Below are 12,137 nucleotides of genomic sequence, written 5' to 3'. Positions count from 1 at the left end.
TTTTAGGAAGTTTTTTAGGAAGGGAAGATTTTAGGAAGGGCTCCCCTTGTGCCTCAGCTGATAAAGAATCGGCCTGCAATGCGGGAGACCTGGGTTCAATCCCTGGGTTGGGAAGATCCCCTGGAGAAGGGAAAGGCTACCCACTCCAGTATTCTGACCTGGAGAATTCCATGGACTACAGTCCATGGGGTCACAGAGTCAGACACAACTGAGAAATTTTCAATTCAATAGGAAGTTTTGTCTCATGGCTACATCTCTCTCTTTGATATCCCAGTAAAACATGCATTATTTCTTAATGTGTTGTAGAACTGAATTTGATGCATGGTTCTTTCCAAGTTCTGCTTCCAATGAAGGTAAGAAAACGGGCTACTTGTGGTAAGATAATAACAACTGGGTTAGTTTTAAAAGAGGAAGTGGTTCTTCAGAAAGCTATTGTGACCATTTTTTCAGAGCAATTTATTTTTAAGGTATAACAATGAATATTTGTAATAATGCCAACACTGCTACACAAAGACATATCAAGGATAAGTTTCTAAAAATCTCGTATAAGAGATAACATTAAAAATTTTAAATAATATAAAACATATACATTGGTCATCTCAAAGGCGAAACTATTGGCTATACATCCAGATAGCTTTAATATATTCAAATATTTTATTCAAATAGGTAGAAGGAATACGACCAGTTGTGTTCCCACTCTTTATAAGGAAGATTTTTTTCCATAATTTACATTTACCTCTGGGGATATTTCTATTTTGTTTTCCTAACATATATACATATATAACATATACATATATGTGTGTTATATGTGTATATGTATATATACACATATATGTATATATAACACATATATACACATACACACATATATAATATATATATACACACACATATATAACATATATATATATACATATATAACATATATACACACACATAGAGAGAGAAAACAAAAAGTGAAAGTGAAAGTCGCTCATTTGTGTCCGATTCTTTGCAACCCCATGGACTATACAGTCCATGAAATTCTCCAGGTCAGAATACTGGAGTGGCTAGCCTTTCCCTTCTCTACAGGATCTTCCCAACCCAGGGATCAAATCCAGGTCTCCCAAATTCAAGGTGGATTCTTGACCAGCTGAGTCACAAGTTATATATATATATATATAGTGTTCTGAATATAACCCAAAGACAAAAAAAAAATAACTAAAGATATTTGTCAGTAGCGATTTTAGCACTACAGAATTCAGGACATGCAAGAGATTCAAAAAGCAGCAAATATTTTTTACCATTAGAAGAAGAATGTTTTTCAGTTAACAGTCAAAGGTCAGCAAAGAAGCTTTCAAAAAGTCAGAGCATCTTTTAGAGGTAAAATTAGAAAAGAAATATAGGTTTTTTGAAAGTTGTACCACTCTTACTTTTCTGATAGCAGATATTTTTGTCCCTCTACAACAATCTGAGTAACATATCTTAATAATTTATAATTTTATGCTTATTTTCCTTTCCTTTCTTTGTGAACTTTTATATAATAACAGCTATAAAAACTATTTAAGGATTTCCTTAAAATTCATCATAGATATAAAATGAGATAACGTATACTGTATGGAGTGGGACCAATGGTTCCTTCCACATAAGGCTTTCTCAAATAATTGTACAAAGAGAAAATGTGTTTTATTTTGTTTGTTTGTTTGTTTCTTTTATCCAGGTGAATGATGTATTCAACTGATCCATGTTCAAGGTCAGGAGCAGTGGCCAAGAGGAGATACCCCATGTCCAAGGTCAGGAGGGGGAGCTGTGAGGAGATACCCCACGTCCAAGGTAGGAGCAGCGGCTATGCTTTGCTGGAGCAACCGTGAAGAGATACCCCATGTCGAACATAAGAGAACCCAAGTAGGTGATAGAAGCAAGGTCCAATGCTGTTTGCAGCAATATTGCATAGGAACCTGGAATGTTAGGTCCATGAATCAAGGCAAATTGGAAGTGGTCAAACAGGAGATGCAGAGTCAACATCAACACTCTAGGAATCAGTGACTAAGATGGACTGGAATGGGTGAATTTAACTTAGATGACCATTATATCTACTACTGCAGGCAGGAATCCCTTAGGAAAAATGGAGTAGCCATCGTAGTCAACAAAACTGTCCAAAATGCAGTACTTGGATGCAATCTCATAAATGACAGAATGATCTCTGTTCATTTCCAAGACAAACCATTTAATATCACAGTAATCCAAGTCTATGCCCCTACCAGTAATGCTGAAGAAGCTGAACTTGAATGGTTCTATGAAGACCTAAAAGACCTTTTAGAACTAATACCCAAAAAAGATGTCCTTTTCATTACAGGGGACTGGAATGCAAAAGTAGGAAGTCAAGAAACACCTGGAGTAACAAGCAAATTTGGCCTTGGAGTACAGAATGAACCAAGGCAAAGGCTAATAGAGTTTTGCCAAGAGAATGCACTGGTCATAGCAAACATCCTCTTCCAACAACACAAGAGAAGATTCTACACTTGGACATCACCAGATGGTCAACATTGAAATCAGATTGATTATATTATTTGCAGCCAAGGATGAAGAAGCTCTATACAGTGAGCAAAAACAAGATCAGGAGCTGACTGTGGCTCACCATGAACTCCTTATTGCCAAAACAGACTTGAAGAAAGTGAGGAAAACCACTAGATCATTCAGGTATAACCTAAATCAAATCCATTATGATTATACAGTGGAAGTGAGAAATATATTTAAGGGACAATATCTGATAGACAGAGTGCCCAATGAACTATGGACAGAGGTTCGTAACTTAGGTATCAAGACCATCCTCCAGAAAAAGAAATACAAAAAAGCAAAATGGCTGTCTGAGGGGGCCTTACAAATAGCTGTGAAAAGAAGAGAAGTGAAAAGCAAAGGAGAAAAGGAAAGATATACCCATTTGAATGCAGAGTTCCATAGAATAGCAAGGAGAGATAAGAAAGCCTTGCTCAGTGATCAATGCAAAAAAATAGAAGATAACAATAGAATAGGGAAGATTAGAGATCTCTTCAAGAATATTACAGATATCAAGGGAACATTTCATGCAAAGATGGGCTCGATAAAGGACAGAAATGGTATGGACCTAACAGAAGCAGAAGATATTTGGCAAGAATACACAGAAGAACTGGACAAAAAAGATCTTCATGACTCAGATAATCTCGATGGTGTGATCACTCATCTAGAGCCAGACATCCTGGAATGTGAACTCAAGTGGGTGTTAGGAAGCGTCACTACAAACAAGGCTATTGGAGGTGATGGAATTCCAGTTGAGCTATTTCAAATCCTAAAAGATGATGCTGTGAAAGCGCCACATTCAATATGCCAGCAAATGTGGAAAATTCAGCAGTGGCCACAGGACTGGAAAAGGTCAGTTTTCATTCCAATCCCAAAGAAAGGCAATGTCAAACAATGCTCAAACTACTGCACAATTGCACTCATCTCACATGCTAGTAAAGTGATGCTTAAAATTCTCCAAGCCAGGGTTCAGCAATACATGAACTGTGAACTTCCAGATGTTCAAGCTGGATTTAGAAAAGGCAGAGGAACCAGAGATCAAATTGCCAACATCCGCTGGATCATGGAAAAAGCAAGAGAATTTCAGAAAAACATCTATTTCTGCTTTATTGACTATTCCAAAGCCTTTGACTGTGTGGATCACAATAAATTGTGGGAAATTCTGAAAGAGATGGGAATACCAGACCACCTCACCTGCCTCTTGAGAAACCTGTATGAAGGTCAGCAAGCAATAGTTAGAACTGGACATGGAACAACAGACTGGTTCCAAATAGGAAAAGGAGTACCTCAAGGCTGTATATTGTCACCTTGCTTATTTAACTTATATGCAGAGCACATCATGGAAATGCTGGACTGGATGAAGCACAAACTGGAATCAAGCTGCCGGGAGAAATATCAATAACCTCAGATATGCAGATGACACCACCCTTATGGAAGAAAGTGAAGAAGAACTAAAAAGCCTCTTGATGAAAGAAAAAGAGGAGATTAAAAAAGTTGGCTTAAAGCTCAACATTCAGAAAACTAAGATCATGGCATCCCGTCCCATCACTCACAGCAAATAGTTGGGGAAACAGTGTCAGACTTTATTTTTGGGGGCTCCAAAATCACTGCAGATGGTGATTACAGCCATGAAATTAAAAGACGCTTACTCCTTGGAAGCAAAGTTATGACCAACCTAGACAGCATATTAAAAAGCAGAGACATTACTTTGCCAACAAAAGTCTGTCTAGTCAAGGCTGTGGTTTTTCCTTTAGTCATGTATGGATGTGAGAGTTGTACTATAAAGAAAACTGAGCACAGAATTGATGCTTTCGAACTGTGGTGTTAAAGAAGACTCTTGAGAGTCCCTTGGATAGCAAGGAGATCCAATCAATCCATCCTAACAGAGATCAGTCTTGGGTGTTCACTGGAAGTACTGATGTTGAAGTTGAAACTCCAATATTTTGGCTATCTGATGCGAAGAGCTGACTCATTTGAAAAGACCCTGATGTTGGGAAAGATTTAGGGCAGGAGGAGAAGGAAATAATAGAAGATGAGATGGTTGGATGGCATCACCGACTCAATGGACATATGTTTGGGTAAACTCCAGGAGTTGGTGATGGACAGGGAGACCTCGTGTGCTGTTGTTCATGGGGTCAAAGAGTCGGAAATGACTGAGTGACTGAAATGGCTGACTGAACTGAATGATGTATTGTTCCAACATCACATGAATAATACATTATGGCTCAATCAGTCATTAAATTTCATACATGCTTTTTGTTAATTTTTTAAGACTTATGGTAAAAGTGCAGAGAAGGCAATGGCAACCCACTCTGTACTCTTGCCTGGAAAAACCCATGGGTGGAGGAGCCTGGTAGGCTGCAGTCCATGGGGTCGCGAAGAGTTGGACACGACTGAGTGACTTCACTGTCACTTTTCACTTTCATGCACTGGAGAAGGAAATGGCAACCCACTCCAGTGTTCTTGCCTGGAGAATACCAGGGACAGGGGAGCCTGGTGGGCTTCCATCTATGAGGTTGCACAGAGTCGGACATGACTGAAGCAACTTAGCAGCAGCAGCAGCAGCATGGTAAAAGTGGAATTTGATTCATGAGCTCTGTTGTTAGAAAAAAAAGTGTAATGCTGATGTTGTTCCCTATTTTCGTTTTAAAGCATGAGGTAGTGCAATGGTGCTTAGAACTAAAACAAAATCCTATCACTCTACTAGCTTTTTGATACTGAGCATCTGATTCAACATCTTTAGGGAAGGGAGTCCAGAACATCAAAATTTTTAAGGGCAAGAGATGAAAGCCAAGTAAACTCTCTGACTCTAATACTATTGAAGAATTTATTAGCTGCATGTCCTTTTGAAATTTAAACATTTTTAAATTTGTCATATGCGATATACTGATTAGAAATACTACATAATTTTAGTACAGAAGGTATCAAAAATAATTGCAAATGCCTGAATGAAATAGAAACAATGAGTAGTAACAAATTACTGAGCAGAGAATCTGTCACTTTTATCAAAAATAAACTTATTGTAAGTTTCTTAAAGAATGCAAATGTCATACTAAATACTCAATGCTTAACTCATATTCCTCTTCATTGTTCAGTTCAGTTCAGTTCAGTCACTCAGTCGTGTCTGACTCTTTCTGACCCCATGGACTGTAGAACGCCAGGCCTGCCTGTCATCACCAACTCCAGGAGTTTACTCAAACTCATGTCCATTGAGTCAGTGATGCCATCAAACCATCTCATCCTCCGTCGTCCCCTTCTCCTGCCTTCAAGCTTTCCTAGCATCAGGGTGTTTTCAAATGAGTCAGTTCTTCTCGTCAGGTGGCCAAAATATTGGAGTTTAAGCTTCAACATCAGTCCTTTCAATGAACATTCACAGCCAAGTTCCCTTTAGGACAGACTGGTTGGATCTCGTTGCAGTCCAAGGGACTCTCAAAAGTCTTCTCCAACACCACAGTTCAAAAGCATCAGTTCTTCTGTGCTCAGCTTTCTTTATAGTCTAACTCTCACATCCATACATGACTATGAAAAAACCATGGCTTTGACTAGACAGACTTTGTTGGCAAAGTAATGTCTCTGCTTTTCAATATGCTATCTAGGTTGGTCATAACTTTCCTTCCAAGGAGCAAGCATCTTTTAATTTCATGCCTGCAGTCACCATCTGCAGTGATTTTGGAGCCCCAAAAATAAAGTCTCTCACTGTTTCCAATGTTTCTCCATCTATTTGCCATGAAATGATGGGACCGGATGCCATGATCTTCGTTTTCTGAATGTTGAGTTTTTTGTGTTTTTTTTTTAAATTTTATTTTATTTTTAAACTTTACATAATTATATTAGTTTTGCCAAATATCAAAATGAATCCACCACAGGTATACATGTGTTCCCCATCCTGAACCCTCCTCCCTCCTCCCTCCCCATACCATCCCTCTGGGTCGTCCCAGTGCACCAGCCCCAAGCATCCAGTATTGTGCATTGAACCTGGACTGGCATCTTGTTTCATACATGATATTTTACATGTTTCAATGCCATTCTCCTGAATGTTGAGTTTTAAGCCAACTTTTCACGCTCCTCTTTCACTTTCATCAAAAGGCTCTTTAGTTCTTCTTTGCTTTCTGCCATAATGGTGGTGTCATCTGCATATCTGAGGTTTATTGGTATTTCTCCCGGCAATCTTGATTCCAGTTGTGCTTCATCCAGCCCAGCATTTCTCATGGTGTACTCTGCATTAAGTTAAATAAGCAGGGTGACAATATACAGCCTTGATGTACTCCTTTTCCAATTTGGAACCAGTCTGTTTTTCCATGTCCAGTTCAAATTGTTGCTTCCTGATATGGACATAGATTTCTCAGGAGGCAGATCAGGTGATCCGGTATGCTCATCTTTTTTATAATTTTCCTGTCTTCAATTGCAAATTCCAGGAGATCAAAATTCCATTGCCAATATAAGACGGAATGCCTACAGGATATGTAGCTATTATGTTTTCTGGTGACAACTTATTCTCATGTAAAAGTGTTCATTTTCAGTTTTCTTTATTCAAAGAATGTTGACTCCATAATTTTTTCTCTCTTCTTCCACAAACTATTCTATTAAAATGTTTGAAATTTAAAAAATATTTCTGGGTATTCATGGATTTTAAAATTTAATATCCAATTAAACTTACCTTGCTGTGGATATAATAAGTGCTCAATATTTTAAATGTGATTTGCTACTTAAATAATTTTTATGTGTAGTACAATTGGGTAAGAACATGTTCTTTTCTAGAAGATCTCATTTTTCACTTGTTTAGTAATATAAAATTACCTAATGTCAAAGTAGCATGACAATATTAAATGGAAACATATTTCCAAAATAAATCTCCATCTTTCCTATTTGTAATTTATTTTCACTTAATTCCATAATAAACATGTTGTATGAATACTTGCTCACTCATGTGTCAAAAGAAAATAACTGCATATCAACTTAATCTTACTTAGTAATGCAAATAAGTCTCTTTGAAAACCTTTCCATAGGAACCATTTAAAACTTGGTTTTCCCACTTTGTTTTTGAAAGAGAAAGCATCTATTTGCAAATGATCGTCATTAATCTATATTCTGGGCTAGTGATCAAAAAGCCTCTTGGGTAAGAAATTAATTGATAGGTCTATAAATTTAACCAATAATAAAAATTTCCTGATGGACTTAATTTTTCCTTATATTTTTCAGCTTCAATGCATAATATTACTTGCTTGTTTTCAGAAATCCTTGGGACAGATTCAATCCTGGACTTTCTGCAAGGACAATGGCCAGAACTGTCCCTCAAAAGTTAGAACAGGAAAGAACATTTGCTGTTCGTAATATGAAAGTCGGTGCTATCAAATAGAGTCCACTCTCCTTATTGTGATAAACTGCAATCTGACCCAGAATGGTTGTTTAAGAGAAAAAGACGATGGACGAGGGCCAGAAGGTGGAATGCTGGCAAATATCTATATGCGATGGCAGGTATAATATAAGGGACTAGAAAGCTGATGGAATGAAAAATCCAGAGAATAGCTAAGAACTCAAGATAAAAAAAAAATTATAGAAATTAATATCCCACTCCATTACAAGTGGAAGAAGATAGAGAATTAAAATTCTGTTAAGTATTTAAGTGCTGTTGATTCGTTTTTAAAAGTTTGGAAGTTGTAAAAGCCTGATTTTCCTAAGTATTAATCACCCTTATTTTGGTAATAGACTCTCAATAATATTTCTTTTGAGGAAACCACCTCGCTTTCATTTTAACTCTTATAACTCAGGTTAAGATGACCTGTAGGGAAAAATAGTTTTCTGAACATAAAGATGTGAATTCTAGAATTTAGCCTGAAAAAACTGGGAAAATGGAGTGTTATAATCTTTGATAAAGAGTAGCTACTCAACAGATGGCAGCTGATGTTTAATAATTAGAATCATTTTTTTCCACTCAAATAATAATTTATGATCATAATTGATACTTTTTAGTTTGTGAATTGAAGTTATGCAACTTTGTTGAGAGTTGGACTGTGAAGAAAGCTGAGCACTGAAGAATTGATGCTTTTGAACTGTGGTGATGGGGAAGACTCTTGAGAGTCCCACAGTCTGCAAGGAGATCCAACCAGTCCATTCTAAGGGAGATAAGTCCTGGGTGTTATTTGGAAGGAATGATGCTAAATCTGAAACTCCAGTACTTTGGCCACCTCATGCGAAGAGTTGACTCATCGGAAAAGACTCTGCTGCTGGGAGGGATTGGGGGCAGGAGGAAAAGGGGACGACAGAGGATGAGATGGCTGGATGGCATCACAGACTGGATGGACGTGAGTTTGAGTGAACTCCAGGAGTTGGTGATGGACAGGGAGGCCTGGTGTGCTGCAATTCATGGAGTGGCAAAGAGTCAGACATGACTGAGTGACTGAAATGAACTGAACTGAAGAAGGTAAAGAAACAGAAATAGTATTGTTGCATGAGAAATTTGGTAAAATGCTTTCTATATGTTAAATAATTTAGTACATAAATGTGCCTTAATTATAATTTGTTAAAAGAAAAAAAAAAAAAAGAGGCAACAGGCCCAAACTGGAGTCACTTAAGTTCACATCAGGAAACCAATACTTAGTACGTATGAAAATTTCATTTCAACCCCTCAGAAATGTAATCTGTAGCCACTTAACTTGGAATCACCCAGTCAACAACTAAGCAAGGTGATCTGCCCAATAGGCACTTGGAGGGCAACCTCACCTAAAGCAGTGCATTGCTTGCTAATAATTTCTCTTTTTAACCTCTCTTTCCACTGTTAAAAACCTTTCCTTTTCTACAACTCAGTGGTGCTCCTTTCTATTTGCTGGATGAGATGATGCTTAATTCATGAATTGTTTAAGAAAGCCAATTTGATTCTTAAATTACTCAGTTGAATTTAGGAAACTGTTACTGGCAGAGTAGGTGAATGTGTGCGTATCAACTCTTCCATAATAACCTGCCCTACTTTTCCCTTTTGTATCCCATATACAACTAGTTTCCCGCCATTCAGGCATCTCCCTCTCAAAAATGACTCAGTGTTACTCCTATCTATGCGTTTGTGCATCCTAAGTCGTTTCAGTTGTGTCTGACCCTTCATAACCCCATGTACTGCAGCCCTTCAGGCTCCACTGTTAATGGGATTTCCCAGGCAAGAATATTGGAGTGGGATGCCACTTCCTATTCTGAGGGATCTTCCCGACCCAGGGATTGAATGCAGGGATGTCTCCAGCATCTCCTGCATTGTCAGGCAGATTCCTTACCACTGTGCCACCTAGAAATCCCCTTATTGGCAGGGCACAGTCCCCAGTCCCCAGTTGTTGAGGTCTGGGAATTCAAGCTCTTCCCCAGCGCAAGGTGCCTCAGGAATTACTGGTAGTGTGCATCGGGCCTTCTCTTAGGACACAGTAACAACTCTTGGCTACCCTCATATGTTAAAGTGCACATGGTTGCTTCATGTAGATAAAGGCTAATTGTTAATGGCAATTTCAGATGTCAAAAAGGTGCAAAAATTGGTGGGCACAGATAAAGCACTTAAGAGGTATTAGAGCTATTGCTACCAAACTCAAAGACTCCTATGCTAGGATAAGTTAATTGTGGAATGTGTTAGATTGACATTAAGTTACCTACCAACTTCAAGAAAATTTCTATGTAATGGACGTCCTGTACACAGTCCCTTACACAGAGGCACATCCCTTTTAGGTATTAGTTTGGCTCATAAGAGATCCAAAGGCTTAGCTGAAAAAAAAAAAATATATATATATATATATATATATAAATAGTAATAATATAGAATCCATAAACTCCACAGAGTCAAGTATACCACCTTACACCACTACAGTTGTTTAAAAACTGTGGTCCCACAACCTATAAATACCTATAAAATGGCCAAGATCTTACTAAAGAAAACCAAGGATTTTGCATCCTGAGAGCTTGGCTTGGTAACTGTCAGATTGGGAGACACAAATATATATCTGGATGGAAAAGTGGGTTTATCAACTATAAATTGGCACTTGCCATGGGCACTTGCCATCTACCTCTGCTGCTGCTGCTGTTAAGTGGCTTCAGTCGTGTCCGACTCTGTGCGACCCCATAGACGGAAGCCCACCAGGCTCCCCCGTCCCTGGGATCCATCTACCTCTACAGGGATTAAATCATGTGCTGCTTCTGCTGCCAATCTTCAACATCCCCTGAAAGGGGTTCAGGGTGGAGAGCAGAAATGAGCCGCTCTGTGCTCAGGAAAAACTGGCAGGACAGGTCATTAAATATTTTCAGGAGCTGATTTTATAAGCCCAATTCTTACATCTCCTCATATCTAGAAAAGCACTAAAATCCTCTGTGGTGATGACTGTTCCTTGTGACTATCAGAAAGCTTCATCAGACTAGCAGAAAATTTCTGGAAAAACATGTGCTTGGTTGCATGTATTCCTTCTTCACCAAAATCACATATATACTGACCTTTCCCACTGCCTCTTTGGAGCAGTTTCTCAGAGCTATCTGAGGTGCTGTCTCCTAAACTGCAGTCCTCATTTTGCCCCAAATAAAATTTAATTCACAACTCTCACATTGTGCCTTTTTTTTTTTTAAGTCAACAGGTTGCACTCCAATTGTGGCTAAAGATATTCAAGAGTATTTATGAGGGGATCAACCTATAATATCATTTAAGGTACTGAATTCTTTGAAGAATTCAAAGCAACTGGCCTTAATTTACAAAACTTTACAAAACTAGAAGTCCCACTCCAGAGACAATTCAGAATTCACCTATTCCTTTTAGCAATCCCAAAACTTCCCCTGTTTATCTAAAACAGCTGGTATCAGCCTTTGTTGTTCAGTAGCTTAGTCTGTCTCTCTCTTTGCGACTCCATGGACTGCAGCCTTAGGAAACCAAAGTTCTTCTGAGAGGAATCTGCATCCCATTCCTCTGCCTTTAAGATGTAAATATTCTACAAACTGCTGGGAAACAATTCTTATCAGAAGGAAAATTAGATCACTAGAAATTTGGCAAATGTCTTCTTCACAAATATTAGTAGAAAAAGCTTTAACCATCTGGGCAGATAAACTTAATTATTTATTCCAACTGCTTTTTTGTTTTTCCATAGCTAGTGACCTTTACATGTGTCTTTCTTTCTGTATGTGTGTGTTTTAGACGTGTTATTTTCTACATTCAGATGGTATTGCTAAAAATTAATTTGTAAAAAAGCTCTATTTAAATTTCTAAACCCAAACAATAATTTATATCAATTAAAGAAATAAAACAGAAGCCAATCCAAATGCTTCTCAAGTTCATGTGGTCTAGAACTAATCTTAAGTAAATAAAAGCTAGTTTGAGGTCCTTGGTTTACTTATAACAGGAACATGTTTAGAGTTATCAACACGTAATGTAATACAAACATACAACTTTTATTCTACCTGACCTAATTTTTAAAAACAAGTAGATTAAAAAGAAGTTAGATAAAAGTTTCTAGTTGAACTTTTAAAATGATTTCTCCTATTTTTTTTTTTTATAACCTGAAACCTTAAACTATTGCTAAGTATTGAGCTAAGTTAAATTCATTAAAAACTCAGATCACTTCCAAATAAAATACTGAAATGTAATTACTGAACAT

Source organism: Bos javanicus, chromosome 7, assembly GCF_032452875.1.
Source record: "Bos javanicus breed banteng chromosome 7, ARS-OSU_banteng_1.0, whole genome shotgun sequence".
Taxonomy (NCBI): Eukaryota; Metazoa; Chordata; class Mammalia; order Artiodactyla; family Bovidae; genus Bos; species Bos javanicus.
This window is presented reverse-complemented; position numbering follows the sequence as displayed.